The following is a 7,482-nucleotide window of genomic DNA, read 5'->3' as shown; positions in this document are numbered from 1 at the left end:
TTCTAGGCCTCATCACTTCATTCTTTGCAAAGCAGTTTGTGCTTTTGTGGCTTATTGGTGACACAGGATTTTTTTAATCTTTGTTTCTTACAATATGAGAATTAACTGACATGAACCCCTGATGTAAGATAGGTGATACACCAACTAGAAAATATTTGGGAAGGACTAAGAAGAGAGTTGTGTTTTTACTAAAGGATATTTTCCAAGTGGTGCTGTCTCGGGTCTCTTTTATTTGCTCAACATTTAATAAAATGATAGTAAGTTCAGTCATTTGGGTAGGTTTATTAATGATCCAGGCCTTTTTTTAAAATATCACCATGGTACAATTATTGATTTAGCCCCAAATGACTAACGTGTGTAAACGTCCCTTCTTCCTTCTTCTATTTCTTAGGTCCTACCCTTTGTATCTCATGGGTAACATGACAAACTAGAATTGAAATGCACAGAAAAATAGGATGAAGCACAGTTATTATATTTTTTTTAGAAACATAGTAGATCACTAAGTTAACAATAATTACCAACTATAAGGAACACAAACAACAACAGCAAATAACAAGAATACAAAAGAATGCTTCAAAGTGACTCACAGAATTCTCATACTGTCTGGCATGGGGGAAGAGATAACAATATCTTGGTAAATCAAAAATTATTTTACATGCACTGGAGTGCAAGCAGTAAGCGTTAATCATTGTAGTCTAACTAGAAACAGCAGACTGATACAAGGTCAATATAAATTCCATTAATGATGGTCACTTTAGATAAATCACTTGAAGCTACTAGAAATTTATTGGCCTTTCTTTACTTCTTGTCATTTCTTTACTCATTATTTTCATCTCAGAAAGTGTACCCACAAAAAAATAAAATCCATGTGTGTTCATTTCAATGCCTATTAACAGATGTTTTCAAATTTTTAACCTAAAACAAAAATGTAGTAGACATTTATACATATCAAATTATTATGGATGTTTCATAATGTTTTATATCCTGGTTTCAGCCACAATAAGCAATTTCTATTCTATGATTAAAATGTAGCAAAATGGATAAGCATATTATTAAGGAAAATATGAATTTAAGTATTCTGAAACTATGATGGTTTAAGGGCCAAAGCATCTAGACTCATGCTTTCTTATTTTTTCTTATTTTATTTCCTGATTAATTAATTATTTTATTTATTTGCATCCCAAGTGTTGCCTCATCTTTAGGACCTTCTTGTAGATTTCTTCCTCCATATTTTTCCCCTTTGCCTCTGACAGGCTGCCCCCTTCTCCAGCTATCCTCCCTTCCTGAGGCATCAAATCTCTACAGGATTAGGGTCTTCCTCTTTCACTGAGTCCATACAAGGCAGTCCTCTGCTGCATATGTAACCTACATCTTCGACCAGCCCATGTATGCTCTTTAGCTGGTGGCTTAGTCTCTGGGAGCTCAAAGGGGACCAAGTTAGTTGACACTTTTGGTCTTCCTGTGGACTTCGTATCTTCTTCATGTCCTTCAATCCTTCCCCTAAGTCTTCCATAGGTGTCCCCAATCTCAGTTAAATGCATGGTTGTGAGAGTCTGCATCTGTTTCAGTCGATCTGGTAGAGCTCAAAGGTTAGCCATGCTAAAGCATCTTCAACAAATGGTACTGATCTAACTGTCAGTCTGGATGTAGAAAAATGGAAATACATCCATATTTATCTCATGATATGAAGTTCCAGTCCAACTTCAACATAAAACCAGATATACTAAATCTAATGGAAGAGAAAGTGAAAATTGCCTTGAACACATTGCACAGGAATACCAGTGACTCAAACTCTAAGATCAACAAATAGATAAATAACACCTCATGATACTGGAAACGTATGTAAGGCAAAGGACAAAAGAAATTTATTGAGAATCTTACAGATTGGAAAAAATTATTCCCTAAACCTATATGTGAGATTATATATATATATATATATATATATATATATATATATATATGTGTGTGTGTGTGTGTGTGTGTGTGTGTGTGTGTGTGTATGTGTGTGTATGTATACACACAGATAGACAGATATTTATATATATATATATATATATATCTTAGTTCTCATTTCTTACCATATGCATATATAATTGTAGCTTTGTAAATAGTGTTCATATATCCTCTTTGTACTTGCAAAGGTGTAGGCAGGAGGACAGTAGAGGCCTCTGTGGATTACCAAGGAAGTTCTGGTCTTAAATAAAAAAGAAAGAAAAAATTAACAACTAAATATTAAAGCCAAATTTTATGCAATATTAAAGTAATACATAGAAGTGTCTTCCTTCATTTCTGTTGTGGATTGGTGGTAGTTTTAAAACCGGGGCTCAAATTGCCCATGATGACTTCAAATTTACCATGTAGATTAGGTTGTTTACTACAACATTCAACTGCCTCCACTTCCAGAATATTAGGACTACAGGTACCCAACACCATGATTAGAGGTGTTTTCATTTTTATTTTGTTCAATGAGTGTGATAAAGCATTTCCTGAAAAAATACCAGATCATCTGGGTAATCAAATACTCTAAAGTTGTCAAATATAACACTAATGAAATTAAAAAAAAACGATTCTTAGTTTTTAATCTTATATAAATAAGTTTCAAATACATTGCTCTCTGATGGGGGAAAGATTAGGTATTCTGTTTTACAATACAATATCAAAGACAAGGAATTAATAATTTAAATACCTATAACTATTGAGATAAAATATAGTGGCAGTTTAGGAACTTATGAAATTTGCAGATAACAGGTATTTAGTTCTCTGGTGCTTTCAGACATTTTAAATTTATGTCTTCTTTTTCCTTCCAAAATATAAAATGATAAACTTATGTCTTCTGCTACATCATAAGAAATGTGAGTTAGTCATCTTTGAGTTGAGTTTTTAATTTTTATGCATATCATGCATATTTACAGTTTACATTACTCCTTATGTTCGATATAGGCAAATTTGTCAGCATATTTCTTTCCAAATCCAAAATCAACACTTATGATAATTCACTCATTTATAGACCTATGCAGAGTGGGAAAACATTTGATTCAACTGATATATATATATGTATATATATACACATATATGTATATATACATATACGTGTATATATATATATATATATATATATATATATATCCTTATTTAGATTGAAACAAACCATCTGCATTCTTACTTTAAATATTAAGAAAAATCATACAGGTTTTCCATAGTCTATTACTGTATTGTCAGTTGGTAGACTTAAACATATTGTGAGATTAGATGTTATTATTAATATCATCCTTTGAAATGAAGTCTGGCATTTCTTGTGATAGAAGACTCTAATATACCATATGAACATATTTGTCTTAGAAGATATTCATTCAATCATGAATTCTATAGTAATTAGCCTGAAGATAATGTTAATGAATTAGCAATATATGTTGAAGCAGTTATCTTAAAGAACAAATATGCATAAAATGAGGTCATGTGTTGATTAAATGATGAAAATGTTGACAGAGGCTTGAAAATATTTAATCTTATAGACAATTTACAAGTAATATTTGAATATTCATTAATTCTGGATTTCGTAGTAACTTCATAAGCATGACTATTGTGAAAAAATTGTCAAGCATTTGCACAGCACTATTATATATATTAAAACTGTGGCAGTTAAAATAGGTGGTTCACAATCTAAGCCGTTTTCACATTGAGCAAAACTTGCTCAAGCCATTGGAATGGTGCATTCCTACTTCAATGCACTAAATGATTCCTTCTTGCCTAAGGTTATATGAAAACATAGCTCAATTATCCGTACATGGAAATAATCTTACATTGAGCAGTGACCTACTCAAAAAGAAATATTTCACATTCAATGAAAATCTATTGTCCCTTGTCAAATCTTGACCAAAATATCACATCCTGAAAATTACATTGGATCACATTTTCTCTGTATGCATTTCCATATGAAGATTTAAGTGGACTTTACATATTTTGTAGATTCTCAATGTACTTAATTTCCTGCCTCAGCCAGGGAAGTGATATAGGCTATTTATCATTTAACATTTAATCATAACTATTATGAATATTATAATTTAAAATATTTTCTATAAAGCTGTCAGTACTTCCAAATTTTAAAGTATGCATTAAAATGAGAGCAAATCCAAAACAAGTATAATCTTCATGTGTATTTGAGTGATATGTATACAGGCAGTTATTTCCATGATTTACCTAATAACTAAGTTGAATTTCCACTTTTGGATTTCAAAAGAATACAGTAAAATCAATATGTACACACATGTAACAGACTTGCTTGCCAAGATAACAATCAACACTTTTCTTCAGATTATATATATATATATATATATATATATATATATATATATATATATATATAATTTAACAAGAGATTTAAAAATTAGTTTTGCATCTCTCACAGTTTCAAATAATTTATATTTCTCACATTTATTAACTATTTGCTATTTTAGTGCTTAAACCTTAAAAGTTGGATTTCATTTACAGTTGATCTCTAATTTTAGGGTTCAACTTTGTTTTTGTATTTAGCGTGTGTGTGTGTGTGTGTGTGTGTGTGTGTGTGTGTGTGTGTGTGTATGTGTTTGTGTTTTAGACAGTGTACACATTGCAAGACTGTATTCTCTCCTTTGTGGCTTCTAGGGTTCAAACTGAGGTCACAAGGTTTGATGGTGAATGTATATATTTATCATCTCATTTGCTGAGGACTAGCCTTAGTCATTTTTGGGTTCTTGAGAATAGGAGTATTGGATCAGCAGGAAATCAGAATCTCAGACACTTACTGCAGGTGCAAGCTGACAGGTGATTCATTGTTCTTCTGAAGGTGCATTCAGAGATAGCTTGCAGTCTTTCTCTCTCCTTCTCCCTCTCCCTCTCCCTCTTCCCCTCTCTCTCACTCTTCGTCTATCTTATACCTTGTTCACTTCAGTCCTGTATTGATTACACACTTTCTTGTTATAAAATAATATATAATCAAAAGAATTTTCATTATTTCTTCAAGATCAGTATTTTTCCTGAAAAATGCCATGGAACTATGTCACCAGAAAGAACAATACACACACAATGTCTCAATTCATTGTCTGCAAAAGCAAATTATACATGAAAATTTAACTCTCAGAAAAACCTCCAAATCATAGGTCATCTGAGCATAAACTTGTGGATATAGCATTAGCACAAAAACAGAAAAGTGCAACCCAGTCATGGTAATGTTATTTTTAGTCTGACTATATTTGCAAAATTTCTTCCTTCAATTTATTAAACTTATCCAAATATCTATTTCTAAAATTTTTCCAACTCCATTCAATGTGCAATATTACTTCCTCTTGCAGCTTCCCCAGCCCTCCTTCATAAGATTGAATTCTATGTATTAGAATGTCCATCTCAATTTCATTATGCAAAGGATGCCAGGAGATCAAATAAATATATTCCAATATTTCCAGGAAGGTCAGTACACTAATTCAGTAGCATCTTCATGGGGTCCAAACTTGTCTATCCTTTTAATTTTTTATTATACATATGACTTCTAATTTTCCCTAATAATATTTTGAATCAAATTTTCTATTATTAGAGATCTCCCCTCATGGGGGATCTCACCATTGCACACTAATCCAGTTGACCCAGCTATTTCTTCCTCTATCTTATACCTTGTAGTTTCTATAGACACTTCTGTCCTTAGTGACCAAGGTCCAATGTTCCTGTTCCTTGGAGTCTTCAATTCTCACAACTACTAAACTTGAGATTTCTCAAATACATTCCCTACTCCAAATGTGTTCTGGTACAAACTAATCATCATGAGTTGGATAAAAATTTCCAAAGAAAAATTGAGGAAGTCAGCCTCTCCACCCACAACCCCTTTTACTGTTATGCCTGACTTGGCTACTTGAATGGTCAGTGCCAGAGCAATTTGTTCCTAATATAGAAGCTGTTTTCTTCTCTAGTAATAACCACAATACCTTTCTCAGAAATTTTTATCAGAGAAATATATGAGGACAAATATTGTATAGAAAAAGGCAAAACAAAAAAAGCATACAAGAAAAAGCAATTTCATTTGTATATTAAAAAGCCACAGTTTCATTATTCAGGTTTGATGATGCTTTTGTAGCTAAAACTGTGTCATGCAGTCATGTTCCCAAACATCTCACACCTGATATCTGCTACTTCAAAAAGTTTTAAATATAACAATAGTCAATTAGCAATGATTTGAAAGACAAATACTATAAGAAACTAAAAGTGTTTCATGGTGTATTTTATATCTAGAAATATCCACACCAAGGCAATCACTAATACGAACATTATTGTATAAATTTATTTAATGATAGGCATTTTTAAAAAAATCCCACAGAAAGATTATAGGGAAAATAGGTATTCTTAAGGGAAAAATAGAATGATTGTAAATAATGAAATAGAAGTTTAAAGAACAACCACACACATACACACACACACACACACACACACACACACACACACACACACACACATACACAAAAAGGAAACAAAAACAAGCGGAGGGATGCTGTGTAAGTCAAAGGGAGATTTTCAACAAGGTATGGCTCATATGTGCACCAGAACCAACTTTATTAAAAATGATTTTAAGTCCTCACATTTTCTTCACTAAACCTTGAATCAATATTTTTTATGTAATTCATAGTTTTTGGATTAAAAGAACAAGAGAAATGACTTTTTGAGAGCCATAAAATGAATTATACTCTAAAAAGTGAAATGTTGCAACACATTGAGTTAAAAATCTAAACTCTCTTTATGAGGGGTGTGTGTGTGTGTGTGTGTGTGTGTGTGTGTGTGTGTGTGTGTGTGCGTGTATATTTGCCAAAGATCAGCCTAGGATTGGAGAGGGGTTCCTGGGGAAATGGTTTTTTGGAACAGCAAAAGAACTACTCACAGTTGATAACGGGTGCAATCTGACAGCTCTGTAGTCTGATCAAGATTTTTTCCTAGATAGATCTTTGCTTAAGACAATTATTACTAGAAAAAAATTCTAGCTTTCTGGTGTGCTCACAGGCTTTATAACCAAAGTCAGAAAAGCTGGTAGAAAAGTTATTGGATTTTTGTACCAAAATCATAAAACCTGCTAAACAAAATTTTTGGATTTTCTTACCAAAGTCAGAAAATCTATTAGAAAAAAAAATTGTGGACTTTCTGACAAATGTCAGAAAACCTGCCAAACAAATTCTAAAAAGGAATTACTATAACTCTCTAAACAGTTCATCTCTAGCAGACCAAAGCCCAGACATTTTTTTCTATATGACAATTCAATTGCTTACACCAGTTCCATTTTGATTATCTCATTAAACAGCATTTTATCATTTTAGCTCCATCATTCTTAGAAAGAGACTGCACATACTTTTTTCCCTATATATGTGCTTTGTAATATGCAACTTAGAGGCTGGGTTTATAAGTTACTCACATAGTGATTTTTAAATATTCATAAGGCCCTAATTTTTAATATAGCAAATGAACTCAGAGATC

At 32.2% G+C, this 7,482-nt stretch overlaps 1 non-coding gene across 1 annotated transcript; it reads right to left on the bottom strand.

Moving 5' to 3' along the window:
* Window positions 1-7,143: 7,143 nt before the first annotated feature.
* LOC120099435 (U7 small nuclear RNA) lies at window positions 7,144-7,202 on the bottom strand. The gene has a single exon (XR_015647170.1). It is a non-coding gene; the product is annotated as a U7 small nuclear RNA (small nuclear RNA).
* Window positions 7,203-7,482: the final 280 nt, after the last annotated feature.

This window comes from Rattus norvegicus, chromosome X (genome assembly GCF_021556685.1).
Source record: "Rattus norvegicus strain SHRSP/BbbUtx chromosome X, alternate assembly SHRSP_T2T, whole genome shotgun sequence".
NCBI classification, from domain to species: Eukaryota; Metazoa; Chordata; class Mammalia; order Rodentia; family Muridae; genus Rattus; species Rattus norvegicus.
Note: the sequence above shows the minus strand (reverse complement) of the source record. Positions and strands in the feature narration are given on the sequence as shown.